This window comes from Pantherophis guttatus, chromosome 6 (assembly GCF_059756535.1).
Source record: "Pantherophis guttatus breed Tessera chromosome 6, ASM5975653v1, whole genome shotgun sequence".
In the NCBI taxonomy this organism is placed as follows: Eukaryota; Metazoa; Chordata; class Lepidosauria; order Squamata; family Colubridae; genus Pantherophis; species Pantherophis guttatus.
The window spans coordinates 72,348,931-72,365,682 of record NC_142068.1 but is presented as its reverse complement, the minus strand read 5'-3'; the positions used below and the strand labels follow the sequence as shown (position 1 = coordinate 72,365,682).

At 39.6% G+C, this 16,752-nt stretch overlaps 1 long non-coding RNA gene across 1 annotated transcript; it reads left to right on the top strand.

Moving 5' to 3' along the window:
• Window positions 1-6,050: 6,050 nt before the first annotated feature.
• Window positions 6,051-15,322, top strand: LOC148113155 (uncharacterized). Its single transcript, XR_015728355.1, has 3 exons — window positions 6,051-7,113; window positions 8,462-8,564; window positions 13,286-15,322. It is a non-coding gene; the product is annotated as an uncharacterized LOC148113155 (long non-coding RNA).
• Window positions 15,323-16,752: the final 1,430 nt, after the last annotated feature.

Sequence of the window (16,752 nt, the reverse complement as noted above, 5' to 3'; positions counted from 1 at the left end):
AAAGGTTTCCACAATTTTGGCCACTACTGTATAGACTCAGTTGGATTTCTATCTGAGGACACAAAGCCAGCATTGATTGCATGTGATGACTTTTGGTAGGACTAGGATGGTAGCATTGCATCCACCCTACACTTCATTGCTCCCTCCGTGGCTTTCCATGTCATTGATTGTGGTATCCTTCTGGACTGATTATTGGGCTTGGGAGTGTGATATAATGATGTTGTAGCCATTCTTTTTTTCTGTGTCTAGTTCCAGTCAGTATTGAGTAGTGGAGAAAGGGTTAGTCCAAAGCTTCTGGCTTATAAGGTCCTTCAGGGAGCCCATCCTCCCTCCTCTTTAAGATCTGTATGAAATTGCTATGTGAAGTCATCTTGTATATGTATATCTCAATACCTGGTCAACATTAATAATTTTATCAAGATTTTGTCCCAGAGCCTGCTGGCTGTTTGAGTATGGATGGTGAGGCACAGGACAAGACCATATGGCTATATTCATGGTTTTTCAAATGGTTCTTTCAGTTCTCTTTCTTTGATTTTGAATGGAGTAGCACTTCCCCAAACAGAGTGGCTGCATATCTTGGTGAAGGGGTGAGGAGGTCCTGTACTCACAGCTCCTGCTCAGAGAGCAGATGACAGTGGTGACCAGAAGGGCTTCACAGAGATCCGTTTGGTGCACTAATTGTGTCTTGTCCTGATCTGGAAGTCCCTTCTCTTGGTCACTTATATCTTCAACACTAATTGTTGAAATGTACTGACACAGATTTTATTTTCCTGGGCTCCAAGATCACCACAGATGGGGACTGCAGCCAAGAAATTAAAAGATGCTTTCCTCCCCAGCTTTCCTGGGGAGGAAAGCTATGGCAAATCTAGACAGCATTCAAAAAAGCAGAGACATCACCCTACCAACAAAAGTGCATATAGTCAAGGCTATGGTTTTCTCAATTGCAATGTATGGCTGTGAAAGTTGGACCATAAGAAAGGCTGAGCGCCAAAGAATTGAGGCCTTTGAACTATGGTGCTGGAGAAGACCCCTGCGAGTCCCTTGGACTGAAAGGCAATCAAACTGGTCAGTCCTAGAGGAGATCAACCCCGACTGCTCTTCAGAAGGCCTGATCCTGAAGATGAAACTCAGATATTTTGGCCACCTAATGAGAAGGAAGGACTCACTGGAGAAGAGTCTAATGCTGGGAAAAATTGAGGGCAAAAGAAAAAGGGGATGACAGAGAATGAGATGGCTGGATGGAGTCACTGAAGCAGTAGGCATGAGCTTAAATGGACTCCAGAGAGAGGACAGGAAGGTCTGGGGGAACGTTGTCCATGGGGTCACGATGCGTCGGACACAACTTCGCAACTAACAACAACAACAACAGCTGACACAGGACTTTATTTAAAGATACTTGGAAGTTATTGAAGGTCCACAGTATGAGGTGCAGTACAAGCAATTATACATGCACTTTAGTACTCCCATCTAACACATCTGCTACATGAGCTGCACTGGTTACCAGTGAGTTTCCAAGTACATTTAAGGAGTTGGCTATCACCTTTAAAGTGTACATGGCATAAGAACTGTCTCTCTCCTATTATTTCTCCCAAACCACTAGGCTGGGATGTGATGGGATAGGATCCCATCCATTAAGCAATGTCACCTGATGGGATCCAGGAAGCAATTTCTCTGCTGTTGCTCCTGCCCTTGGGAATAGCATCTCCCTAGAACAGAGGTCCCCAACCCCTGGTCCATGGACCACCACTGGACCGTAGCATGCTAGAAACCAGGCCACACAAACAAACAAAGCCCCATCCATAGGATGCAAACAGCATGCAAAATGCCTCCTACGGACCACGGAAAAACTTCTCTCTATGGAACCGGTCCCTGATGCCCAAAAGATTGGGGGCCACTGCCCTAGAGTTACAGATAGTTCGCAATATCTTACATATCTGGAATTATATCTGGAAATCTGTTTGGTTTTTTTTCCCCCAAAGCTTTGGGATTGGTTGGGGTGTGTCCTTATACTATATTCAAGGTTTAATTAGAATATGCTTGTTCCCCTTTATTTTTACTTTTACTTTTTTATTTAAAATACTGTATTTGTTTTTAATCTGCCTGTTGCCTAGAGTCAGTGTCAAGTTGGACAGCCTTATAAATCTAAACTAAGCAAATAAGTGGCATAATTTGGATCTATATAAATTAAGTTATGGTTATTTTTGCTTCAGAGCCTCATGCATCGCTATGCACTTATATTTGGCTTTGACCATTTCATGAAGTTTGAAAGATCTTTCCATGCCACTTTACAATCTAAATTTGGATTTTATAAGAACTTGGTGTCATCTGGAAACATAGCAACTCCATTATTTACTCACGGTGTACTAAGGTCACTTTTCTGAATCCCTGGCCTTAGTTTAAAGGACTTCTCACATTCAGAAACTACCAATAATTTTGTTGACCAATGCAGATTTTCCCAACCTGTTTACTCATCAATAAGTTCAGACCATAACTCTCACTTTAATGACAAGGAATTCTGGGACCTGTAATCACAATACTTTTGGAGGACACCAGATTATGTAAAACTGAACTATACTGTGGATGAAAGCAATGGGAAACCATATTATTACCTAGGCATCAACAAGGTGATACCCATTTGCTTCTCAAGAGTCAGGATGGAGTTGAGGAAGACTTTATTTTTAATAATGAGTAGCATGTATGCTATTGAGAGTGTTCATGTATTTGGATTAGAATTCATAATAGCCATTATGTGAGGAGAATTCTGTTTCTGCTGTATGTTAATTAATAGTTTGCTTGCCAAGTGGGGTAGGTAAACAAGCAGGTGTCTGTGGCATGGACCTGTAATAAATTTAATGCTCCATTCTGAGATATATTTATTCAGAAAAAAAGTACAGGGTGTTAAAAGGGGATTAATTCCCAAGCATGTTTGCAAAATTGGTAATCCTAATCAGGGCTGTCTTAACAGCATTATGGGCCCTGGGTAAAGCAGTGTACTGGAGCGCCTACGACAACTACTCACAGGAATAAAAATGTATAAATAAATAAGAATAAAAAAGAATGACGAGCCTGCACAGAATAATGTGCAGGCTCGTCTCATCATCTACAGAAAAAAAAAATTGGTGTTAATTTCTATTAATACATGTTAGTATTAATAAAAATGCAGTAAAATGTAGTAAATATGTTGCTGTATTTATATGATACAAGATGGATTGAAGGGTTAGCATACACAGATTAGTATGGGGCTCCTATGCTCGTGGGGCGCACGAGCAAGTACCCATCGGGCCCATGCATTAAGACAGCTCTGATTCTGTCTTCATTCAGAATATTCAAAATGAAGCCTCTTTTCCTCCCCCAAAAAGGTTTAATTCTGTAATCTCTGTAGTTTTGAACATATGAGGATATACAGATTGTATGGTTTCCAATTGTTCATGAAAGGGTAGTCATAATTAAAATGCTGAAATGTATAATAACTCTGTTTATGTAATTCTGAAGTGGTTTCTTCCTTCTTTTAAATCCAATTAGATGGTCGATACTCCATTGGGTCATGGTTTCAGAGATATTCCCTAAATAGAGAAGCAGAATAATCTCAGGTGGCCAAAAATAACAGTGGGGGCGGGAGTGTCTTCCGACTTCCTGCCAGCTTCCCCATTGAGTTCCCTTGTGGGAAGCTAGCAGGGTGCATCAGAAATCTTCCCTCATGCCTATCTGCTTGCCTGCCTGCCTGCCTGCCTTCTCTCCCTACCTCTCCTTTCCTTCCTTCCTCACTTCCCTCCTATTTTCTTCCCTCCCTCCCTCCCTTCTTTGCTGTTCGTATCTCTTCTTCCCTCCCCCACTTCCACTCTCCCTTTCACCCTTCCATTCTTTCTTCCTTCTCCCCTCTTTCTCTACCTCCTTCCCTTCTCCTTTTTCTGTCTTCCTTCTCTCTTCTTTATTGTTCCTCCTTTCTTTCTCCATTTCATTCCACTCTTCCTTTCTTTTACCCTCCCTTTTACCCTCCCTATCGGCTGTTCCTTTCTTCCTCCCTCCCTCCCCCTCTCCCTTCCTTTCTTCCCGCCCTCTCTCTCCTTCCTTTCTTTCCTGCTTCCATCCCTCTTTTCCTCTCTCCCTCCCTTCCCCTTCCTTTATTCCCTCCCTCTCTCCCTATCATTCTGTGGTTATCTTCCTTCCTTCCTTCTTTCCCTCCCTAAAATTCTTGCCAGCTTCTCCCTTTATTTTGCTTGTGGGAAGCTTGCAGAGAGAAATCAATGGGGAAGCCATCTACAAGTTGCAAGTTCAAGGCTTGCTGCCAAGTGAAGGAGGAGCCAGGGAGTCGTGGGGAGCGGGGGGCAAATAAGGAATTGTGTGGGTTGGGGAATGTGCATGGACAGGTAGCATAGGGCAAGAAGAATGTCTACGTTTGCACAAGAGGTGCTATAAGAGTCAGGTAGGGTGGATGACACAGGTCAAGAAGGGTGTATGAAAGTCACAGGTTGTGTAACAGGTGCCACATAGGTCAGGTAAGGTGCACGGGGGGACATGCAGGTCAAGAAAAGTGCATGGGGTTTCCAGGGTCACGGAATGTTGAAAAAGAACATGTGACTTCAGCAGCCAATTGAATTGAAGCAGCCATAACGTGTCCAAATTTCATTCCCCATGACTCTGATTTTGTACACGTTCTTAAGAGTTAGTTCATTTGAGGTACTTTGAGTCAAAAATTATTGCCATATGATGCACTGTTTCGCCCAGTTAAAAATCATGACAATGAGAGTGTTAGTAGTATATAGCTACCCTAGCTCTGGCAATATGCCTGGTTTATAAATATGTTTAATCTAGAAATAAGCTCCACCAATTTATAGGCTCCATTCAAAATAACTGTGTTTAAATGCAGTAGTCCTCTAAGCTGGAATTTTTACAGGAATAACCTGTATCCTTTAAATGTCACAGAAGGGTGTTGAAGCAAATTTAAATCAATACTGATCCAGGTCTTTTTAAGCCAGTTCAGTTTTGAGTGCTTGTCTGTTTAAAATATTTATATATCTTACAACCAACTCCCAATCACAAGTGAAGATAAATCTGATTTTTTTATTATTATTTTTTTGCTTTAATTTATATGCCGCCCTTCTCTGGAGACTCAGGGCGGCTTACAATGCATTAAGCAATAGCCTTCATACTTTTGTATATTTATACAAAGTCAGCTTATTGCCCCCACAAACTGGGTCCTCATTTCACCTACCTTAGAAAGGATGGAAGGCTGAATCAACCTTGAGCCTAGTGAGATTTGAACTTGCAGTAATTGCAAGCAGCAGATGTTAATAACAGTGCTTTAGTCCACTGTACTACAGGCTCTTTTTTTCATCCACACACAGCACTAAATTATATAGTTTACTTTACTGTGGCATGATGTGGTGTTTTATATCTAACTTTGCATTTGTACCAAGTTGCTTTTCCTTATTTAAGAAACTTGGATGTAATGGTTGTATCCTGAGGACTACCTGTTATTAAATAATTCTAACCTTTAAAAAAATCAAGATGACATTTTCACGGATGCTAGAATCATATACATGAGCACAATGGTTCAAATTTAATAGAAATGGCTATATGTCTTTAAAATCTGTTTTTTAAAAGTGGCTGTAGTTTTTTTTCCCCATGCCCCCAAAGATTCCAAGAAAAGAAAACCAACATTAAGGGATAAATTATGCCTATTTATTGTTGAAATCAGTGTGCAATTTTAAAATTATGCGATTTTCACTTGTGAGGTAATTTAAGTATATTTTGTTTTGAGACAGAATGTAATGAAATTTCTGGTGAACGTCACAATAATAAAACATGAATAGCAAATTAGAGCTAGAAAGTTTAAGGGTTTTGGATTTTTCTCTTTTAACCAGTTTGTTTATTTATTATTTCATAATGTAAAATACAAAAATACAAAAGAAAATAGTAGGAAAATAAGGGAGGGAAAAGGGAAGGGAAAAAAGAAAGAAAAGGTATTGACTTCCAACTCCTTTTGATGCAGTAGAATAAAATAATAGCTTCAATCTTCAACTTTTTACTTTTACATAATAATATAAACTAACCATTTCTAGAAAAAGGGGGTTTTGGATTTTTTTTCAATGCAAAGAGAATGGGTTGTGGCAGGGGTGAAATCCACTTACCTTCGCTACCAGTTCGCAAATGGGAGTGCACGTGCCTCCTCCATGCATGCGCAGAGCCTTCTGTGCCTACGCAGACGGTCAAAAACGGGGTGTGATGACTTCTCGGCGGATGGGTGGAGCTGCCTGCTGCCGGCGCTACCGGTTTGCCCGAGCCGGATAGAACTGGCTGCATTTCACCACTGGGTTGTGGGAAGGAATAATTGTGCTTTTGTTTTTTTTAATGTGATGGAATTGAGTATAAGCCGGGCCAGGAGCTAAGGAGATGTGAAGAGAATAATACACTCATTTTCCCATAAAAATAGACAGAATAGATAGATAGAATTCTTTATTGGCCAAGTGTGATTGGACACACAAGGAATTTGTCTTTGGTGCATAAGCTCTCAGTGTACATAAAAGCTCTAAGTGATAAATCATGATCACAGTCATCATAAAAATACATTCATTATAAATCATAGGATACAACACTTAGTGATAGTCATAGAATACTAAATAAGAAACTAAATAAAACAATATAAATTGTAAAAATGTAAGTAACAAAGTTATAGTTATAAGTAAAAAAGGAGATAGGTAATAGGAAAGATGAGAAGCATAATTGTAATACAGCATTACTAAATAGTTTGACAGTGTTGCAGGAATTAGTTGTTTAGCAGAGTGATGGAAAAGAGGAAAAGTGTCCTTGTGTCTAGTTGTTCTGGTGTGCATCATTTTGAGGGTAGAAGTTGAAACAATTTATGTCCAGGATTGGCAGCAGTGGGATTCACTTACCTTCCCTACCGGTTCCCAAATGTGACCTCGTCTGCACATGCGCACGGCCTTCTGCACACGCGCATTACATCCGGGTGGATGGGTGGAGCCTCCTGCAGTCGCCACTATCAGTTTGCCCGATCTGGAGAGAACTGGCTGAATCCTACCACTGGTCTGTGGATATTTTCACAGCCCTCTTTTTGACTCGTGCAGTATACAGGACCTCAATGGAAAGCAGGTTGGTAGCAATTGTTTTTTTTTTTTCCATAGTTCTAATTACCCTTTGAAGTCTGTGTCTGTCTTGTTTGGTTGCAGAGCCAAACCAGGCAGTTATAGCTATTAAGTTATATAGTTATTATGTCAGGAAAAGAAAAAATAAAATAATAAAGTAAAATAAGTAGAATAAAGTAAAATAAAATAAAATATAAAATAATAAAATAAATAAAATATAAAATAAAATAATGAAATGAAATAATTTTCCCAATTTAAAGACAGATTATGAGAATCAGTGAAATAAGTGGATAAGGAATTTTATTACAGGGTCTTTGGAATTTTTCAGGAATTTGATTACATGATATTACATGATCATGGTGTGATTGGAGCAACTGGTGTTTGCAAGATCAACTTTGGTTTGAGGACACATCTGTCAGTTGTCAAATATATGTTAGCTTGCTAGCGAATACCAGAAAACATTTTTTTTAAAGAAAATCATCTATTTTGGCACATAAGACCACTCTCCATCTGCCTCAAGTCAATTAGAATCCACACTAAGTTGTCGCGTTTCATTCTGGTTACCAAGGCTAGACACAATCCAGCAAAATCTCTACAAGAAATAATTGGTCTCCAATTCAGAAATCAGTAACTGAAAAATTCAAGCAACATCCACAAAGCAATTAAGTTGATTAAGCATTTAACACCGCTTCAAATGAATCCAATTAGGTTGATTAAGCAAAGAGAAACTTGTAACGCTAGGCATCTATCAGAGCCAGCATGATGGTTGAATCTTACCTCGTGTCACTCTGTCACTGGTTCCTTTCATTTCATTCACCTGGGATTTCTGTGGGAGAGGAGGGATTCTGCCCCTGCCCTCCCCACGTGTCCTTGATTTTAATTTTTGGTTTTCATTTATTTATGGTTTAATGTAGATATATATATTTTATGACTGTAAGCCACCCAGAGTTACCTTTTTTTATTTTTTTAAACATTTTATAGTTTAAGTTACATGACATGTGATATTAAATTTAGAAATGGTGACTATAAAGAAGATATTTTCTGGAAAATTTTGAAACCATTTGTGGACTATGCGCTGGGAAAATTGGATGCTTCAGTACCTGTACTGAACGTGGATTTTGGCGATCATGAGGATATATCCGAAGAACCAAATCTTCCTTTCTTATGTATAGCACAGGGTGAAATATTGTATATGTTGTTTGTAATGTTAGAACGAGTTCAATTTCCAAGATCTGCCCTTACCTAGAATTTGTATGTAAGCTGGAACAGTATCATTATATAACACAGTATATCCCTATCTTCCCATCTTTTTGTTATAACTTTTACGTTTATTGTGATTTTATATTTATTATCAGTGGTGGGATTCAAATTTTATAACAACCGGTTCGGTGAGCATGCGCTTCGCGCTGAAAATAGAGCATTTAGAACCTGAACTGCTTACCTTCCATGTCAGCAACGGTAAGTAGAACAGCGAAGGGGGGGGGAATCAGCTGTGCTGCACAGTTGAGATAAACTAGAAAGCAGGAAATAAAGGACAGGATAGGGCGGGTGCGGGTGGGCAGGGCCAGCTGATTGTCGGAGCTAATCGGCTGAATACCATCTCTGTTTATTATGTATGGTTTTACTTCAATGTTGTAAGCATTGGTCACCTTGCAGCGAGATAGATGGCAAACAAATTTGATAAATAAATAAACAAACAAATAGTGTTGTGTAATGAACTCAAACCATTGTGTATTTAACTTGAATCATTTATATTTAACTCAGATTTTGCTATAAAAAGCTCTCTTCTTAACTGTGGGTCATCCTTAAACTATGATGTTCTTAACCCAAGGGCGTGCTGTATTCACAGTCAATGTTTATTTTTCATAATCCAGTGAAGATGAGCAAAGTGCTAGATTGTCACTGTCTTATATTTCACATCCAAATAAAAACAATGATTTTCTGGCTCGTTTATCGTAATTATCTGGAAAAGCGATTCATACATAACACTCTAATGGAAAAGCTAAAAAAAGAACACACCTTGATGACAGCAGAGCATGAAATGCATAACTCTGGTGCACTGAACACACTCCAGACTGGAGTGGATCTATATGTTCCAAGATGGAAATGTAGAATTTTGGAGTAGGTCATCTAAGAATATAGCCAGAAAGCTATATTTCACTAGTGAATTTACAATTAACTGATAAGGAATAGAGGACAGGGACAATTTCACATTGAACAAATCCACAGAGATTCTTTGTTTAGCACAAGGACAGCGCATTAACCATTTCCAAGGGAGGTGTCTATATGCCACCAATTGTCTTTCATTTTGGTCTACAGCTACAGCAGCCTCAGGATGTCTTTGAGATGTTCCATTTATCTGGGAGGTGTAAAAGTAGTGTGTTTCTCTTACCCAGTAGTGAAATCCTAAAATTTTTACTACCAGTTCTGTGGGCGTGGCTTGGTGGGCATGGCAGGGAAAGGATACTGCAAAATCTCCATTCCCTCCCCACTCCAGGGGAAGGATACTGCAAAACCCCCATTCCTTCCCCACTCCTGGGGGAAGGATATTGCAAAATCTCCATTCCCATCCCATTCTGGGGCCAGTTCTCCGAACTACTCAAAATTTCCGCTACCGGTTCTCCAGAACCTGTCAGAACCTGCTGACTTTCACCCCTGCTCCTACCGCACCTCCAGATGAACGTGGGCAGACAATTAAGGGCCTGAAGTTATCAGAATATTATATTTAAAAAGTTAAATAATCAATGGTTTCGCGAAAAAGAAAAAAACCCAGTGTATGGAGTAACTACAACCCTGAGCATGCCAATTGGAAGAAATTTTCACAGGAGACAGGTGGAATTTCAGCCAACGCGACTGCCAATCATGGCCCGCTGAGTGTCGCACGCTGATGGTGTATGGATTCAAAAGCAAAACACAACTATAAGGGATGCCACAGTAAGAGTGGAGTATAGGGACTGGATTTAGGGTAACACGATTTCCTGCCAGTTCCAGAAGGGAGCACAGGAAAGCAGCTATGAGACAATGAGGCCAAAGACAGATAGGAGAGTGATTTTCAACGTTGGCAATTTGAATATGTGTGGGCTTCAACTCTCCGAATTTCCCAGCCAGCATGCTGGTTGAGGAATTCTGAGAGAGTTGAAATCCACACATCTTCAAGCTGCCAAGGTTGAGAAACAGGGAGATAGATAGCTTTGGGTTGACAATAATTTTCCTTTCCCATTTTACTACTTCTTCCCAAATCCTGGGAACTGTAAAAGCATAGAGCTCTAACTTCATAAAATATATAAGGTCCTTAAAGAACCTATAATTATTTATGAAACTATGTAAATAGAAAGAGATCTATTCCCTTTTTATTCTGATCATTGAGGTTCACAATAAAGTACAATTTTTTATCGAATGGCATAAACTGCCCAAAAAGCTGCTGATTCAGTTCTGCAGAGGAATTATTGAATCTGTCATCTGCACCTCTATAACTGTCTGGTTTGGCTCTGCAACCCAACAAGACAAACACAGACTACACTCCTTCGGGAGTAGGGCGGTATAGAAATCAAATCAAATAAATAAATAAATGGATAATTAGAACTGCAGAAAAAACAATTGCTACCAACCTGGATTCCGTTGAGGATATGTATACTGCACGAGTCAAAATGAGGACTGTGAAAATATCTACAGACCCCTCGCATCCTGGATGTAAACTGTTTCAACTTCTACCCTCAAAATGATGCACACTAGAACAACTAGACACAAGGACAGTTTTTTCCCTCATCCCCTCACTCTGCTAAACAACTAATTCCCACTGTCAAACTATTTAGTAAGGCTGTATTACAATTATGCTTCTCATCTTTCCTATTACCTATCTCCTTTTTTACTTATAACTATAACTTTGTTACTTACATTTTTACAATTTATATTGTTTTATTTAGTTTCTTATTTAGTATTCTATGACTATCACTAAGTGTTGTATCCTATGATTTATAATGAATGTATTTTTATGATGACTATGATCATGATTTTTCACTTATAGATTTTATGTACACTGAGAATTTATGCACCGAAGACAAATTCCTTACGTGTCCAATCACACTTATTTATTTTATTTATTTATTTAATCTAATTTTTATACCGCCCTTCTCCCGAAGGACTCAGGGCGGTGCACAGCCGAAGATAAAACAAACACATATATAAAATTTAAAAGCAATTTAAAAACATATTAAATAATTTGGCCCCAACATCATTAAAAACAAAAGCAACCCATTAAAATTAATGTTTAGGCCAGCCCAGCTTGTTGGAACACTTGGCCAATAAAAAATTCTAGTCTAGTCTAGTCTAGTCTAGTCTAGTCTAGTCTAGTCTAGTCTAGTCTAGTCTAGTCTAGTCTAGTCTAGTCTAGTCTAGTCTAGTTTAGTTTAGTTTAGTTTATTTCAAAATATAACATTGGAAATGAATTACAGAAGTTACTCTTAGGTAGAATGACACATAACTAACTTCATTTACCATGTCTATCTCACAATTTTTCTGAGGAAATCTCTCTGGACTGTTTTTAAGACTTTTTCTTATCCCAGCCAGACTTCCACAGTTCTGCTAGGATTTTGGAAAATGATAGTGGAGTTAAGCAATACTTAACCCTCTCTGGCAAGCGTCTTTCCTGACCTCTGACTTGCATTCTCCCAGCAAACGTGTGTCTGGCAACATGCACATGTGTTGATCATTGAGTTTCACAATAAAGTACAAATTTTTATCGAATGACATAAAAACAAAGTGTTGTAGACCCATAAGATAGGTACGCAAGTACAGCTGGCCTCAACCTACGACCATAATTGGGCTCAAAATTTCTGTTGCTAAGGAGACATTTGTTAAGTGAGTTTTGCCCCATTTTACGACCTTTCTTGCTGCATTTGTTAAGTGAATCGCTGCAGTTGTTAAGTGAGTAACATGGTTATACAATGAATCTGGCTTCCCCATTGACTTTGCTTGCCAGAAGGTCCCAAAAGATGATCACGTGACCCTGGGACACTCCAACGGTCAAAAATCTGAGTCAGTTGCCACGCGCTTGAATTTTGATCACATGACCATGGGGATGCCGCAGTGGTCGTAAGTGTGAAAAACTGTTATAAGCCATTTTTTTCAGTGCCACTAATAACTTTGAGCAGTTATTAAACAAGGTGTAGTAAGCTGATACCTACCTGTATTAAGAGAGAGCAACGATGACTCATATATGCCAGTTATATCTTTTGGAAAAAAGCAGCAGTGAAGATACCTACAAAGCAGAGGTGAAATGCTCCCAGTTCGGACTGGATCGCCCAATCCAGTAGCGATGCAGGCGGGTGGTTCAGAGAACCAGTAGCAAAAATCCCTGCCCCTCCACACCATCCCCAGCTGAGCCGCACAATCATCAGAGGCTTTTTTTTTTTTACTTTTAAAAGTATTTTTTCTACAACCTCTTCAGCCAAAAAAAATGCTTTTAAAAAAAAAGCCTCTGATGATCGCGCGGCTCAGCTGGCATTGTCAAAGATCCCAGCTGAGTTGCCTGATCGGCAGAGGCTTTTTTTCTTTTAAATGCCTCTGACGATCCAAGCTGAGTTGCCTGATCGGCAGAGGCTTTTAAAAGAAAAAAAACCTCTGCCGATCAGGCAACTCAGCTGGGATCATCAGAGCCTTTTGAAAGCATTTTTTTACAACCTCTTCGCTGAAGAGATTGTAAAAAAATGGTTTTAAAACTAAAAAAAAAAAAAAATGGCCAAACCTACCCAGTCACATTACCCCCTCCCACCAAGCCCCGCCCACAGAACTGGTAGTAACAAATTTTAGATTTCACCACTGCTACAAAGCCCTTCTTAAAAGAGAATTTAGAAGAATCTAAGATGAAATCCATTGGAAGGAAGTTTCCCAGTTATGGAGCCACTACTTAGAAAACCTTATTCCCTCTGCATACATATTTCCTATTTCCTATTTTCTATTTCCTATTTTCCTATTTTCATTATATCAAGCAACACTTTGAGTTTTGGTTAATTACAGTATATACAGTATGAGACTGGGGTTTTTTTTCCCCTGTTGCTTTGGGGACTGTGTCAATTTTCATTTTAAAGGGCAGAGACACCATGAAGTCAAAATAGCTCAGAGTCTCAGGAGGAAAGCTTCTGAGTTGTCAAGAGTTCTAAGTGCTATCTTTTTCTCTTTAGGATGAAAATCGAAGCACCAGTTTGATGTAGTCTATCCAGAAGAAGGGAGATGGTCCAATCCAGATACAATTACAAAGATCCTTCCAGTTTATCACTAGTTTTCATCCTGATCACCGCACAGTCTCTAAATAACAGATTAACAGAATTGAAAGGGACTTTGGAGGTCTTCTAGTCCAACCCCCTGCTCAAGAAGGAGACTATACCATTCCAGACAAGTGGCTAGCCAGCCTCATCTTAAAAGCCTCCAGTGATGGAGCAGTCACAACTTCTGAAGGCAAGCCATTCCAATGGCTTGGTTTATTGTTCTTACTGTTAGGAAATTTCACCTTAATTCCAGGTTGCTTCTCTCCTTGATTAGTTTCCATCCGTTGTTTCTAGTCTGGCCTTCTGCTACTTTGGAAAATAGGTTGATAAATAAAGGGAAGGAAGGAATCCTGCATCTAATTACTTGGAGGAAATAGGAAAGAATGCATACCAAAGGAGGGTTAGGAAGGGGGCGGGGAGGATTTTAATTTGAAATAAAAATTATAAAACTGTAGAATGCTGCTGCCCCCCAAAGTTTCAAATTTAGTTTATGCTACTTGGTGCAGATTGCAGGGGATAAAATGCAGTGATATTATTACAGTGATTATTTCTTGTGAATGCTTATAACTCAGTGGTGACATCCAAATTTTTTTACTACCGGTTCTGTGGGTGTGGTGTGGCTTGGCGGGCGTGGCAGGGGAAGGATATTGCAAAATATCCATTCCCACCCCACTCCAGGGAAAGGATACTGCAAAATCCCCATTTCCTCCCCACTCCTGGGGGAAGGATATTGCAAAATCTCCATTCCCAGCCCACTCTGGGGCCAGCCAGAGGTGGTATTTGCCGGTTCTCTGAACTGCTCAAAATTTTTGCTACCGGTTCTTCAGAACCTGTCAGAACCTATGGATTTCACTCCTGTTAAAACTGTTAAGGAGGCTGAAGGCTACTTCAGAATTTAATCCTTCTATATTTGTGCACTCCATGTAGTCCTCGACTTACGACCACATTCAAGCTCAAATTTTCTATTGCTAAGTAAGACAGTTGTTATGTGAGTTGTGCTCCATTTAAGACTTTTCCTGCCAAAGTTGTTAAATGAATCACTGCAGCTGTTGAGTTAGTAACATGATTCTTAAGTGAATCCGGGTTGCCAGAAGGTTGCAAAATGTAAAGGAAAGGGTCGCAAAAGGGAAAAAGCTGTTGTTGCTTTGAATAGTCACTAAATGAACTCTTGTAAGTCGAGGACTACTTGTATACTTGGAAGAGTTCTTGGGGCCCTACAGCAAGGTTGGGAAAATTGTGGTCTTGAAAACGTCGCACCCTAGCTCCTGCTATTAGCCTTGGTGACTAGGACTGAGCTAGAGAAAGAGAGATATTGTATGGAGATAGGAGTCTACTATGCTCACCAAAAATGCTTTTGTACGGCACTATGGTGGGTGGGATTCTTCCCTTTTAACCTGCCTAGTTAAAACTGCCTTTTGAAACCTTGGTTCATCAAGCAAAACTAAATCAAAAACGTCATCAAAAAAGTACAACGAAGATGTTCTTTCTGCGCCAACTCAGAAAGCTCAAACTGCCCAAAGAGCTGCTGATTCCGTTCTGCAGAGGAATTATTGAGTCTGTCATCTGCACCTCTATAACCATCTGGTTTCGCTCTTCAACCCAACAAGACAGACACCGACTTCAGAGGATAATTAGAACTGCAGAAAAAACAATCACTACCAACCTGCCTTCCATTGAGGACTGCACGAGTCAAAATGAGGGCTGTGAAAATATCTACAGACCCCTCGCATCCTGGACGTAAATTGTTTCAGCTTCTACCCTCAAAATGATGCACACTACAACAACTAGACATAAGGACAGTTTTTTCCCCCATCCCCTCACTCTGCTAAACAACTAATTCCCACATCACTGCCAAACTATTTAGTAAGGCTATTATGCTTCTCATCTTTCCTATTACCTATCTCCTTTTCTACTTATGACTATAAATTTTTATAATTTTTATTGTTTTATTTGGTTTCCTAATATGATTTATATTGATTGCTTATTTAGTATCCTATGACTCTCAATAAGGGTTGTATCTTATGATTTATAATGAATGTATTTTTATGATGACTATGATCATGATTTTTCACTTATAGTTTTTGTGTACAGTGAGAGTTTATGCACCGAAGACAAAATCCTTACATGTCCAATCTCACTTGGCCAATAAACTAGTCTAGTCTAGTCTAGTGTAGTCTAGTCTAGTCTAGTCTAGTCTAGTCTAGTCTAGTCTATTTCAAAATATAACATTGGAAATGAATTACAGAAGTTACTCTTAGGTAGAATGACACATAACTAACTTCATTCACCATGTCTATCTCACAGTTTTTCTGAGGAAATCTCTCTGGACTGTTTTCAAGCACTTTTTCTTATCCCAGCCAGACTTCCACAGTTCTGCTAGGATTTTGGAAAATGATAGTGGAGTTAAGCAATACTTAACCCTCTCTGGCAAGCGTCTTTCCTGCCCTCTGACTTGCATTCTCCCAGCAAATGTGTGTCTGGCAACATGCACATGTGTTGGGCTCATCCTTCAGGGAGGGAGGCAATGAAGAAAGTCATTTGAGAACAGCAGCCCTTAAGCATTTGCCAGAAACAAATGGAGAAGGGGCAAGGAAGCATATTTAAAGAACGTTCAGTGGGCTATTTAAAGAAGAGTTATTTTAAAAGAAAATGAAATATCCTGGGAAAAACAGAATCTGTCCTTCAGCGATGGGTAGGAAGCATTTTTAAAAAGAGTTTACCTACCCATAGAAAATCATTTCCCTGCGTGCTGAATGTTTTAAAACTCTCCAATCAAAATATTTTAAAACTCAGCTCTGAGATTTCTTGGGCCTCCTCCAGGGAAATGTTGAACATAAAATAATGAACTATTTTGGTGCTGGAAGCCAGTTCGGCCTCCTCTTTCCCCCCCCCTCTCCCAAATAGAGAGGTGACGAGAAATCGACCCCAAAGGGAGAGAAATGTTGTGCTTTGTGTTAACTTTTGCTGAAGAAAAACAAATAAAAGGAAAACAGCACCCTCTGGCGGGCAAAAGCTCTTCCTTATCATCCTGTAGAAACCTGTCCAGTTTCCCAGGACAGAAAACTAAAATGAACCTTGATGAAAGCTTTTTGGCAGGGTAACAATTAAAAGTCACGCTTGGCCTGGTTTCTTAGCTTATAGGCCAACCTGCTATTTTAATGGATGCTTCCAGAGAAAGGAACGATTTACAGTAGAACGAACTGGGAGAAAAGGAGAAAGAGAATGAAAAGGCAAGACGTTTCATTCAGGCAGTCCTCGACTTACAACAGTTCATTTAGTGACCGTTCAAAGTTACAACAGGACTAAAAAAAGTGACTGGTGACTGTTTTTCACACTTAGCGACGTTACAGCATCCCCATGGGCACGTGATCAAAATTCAGATG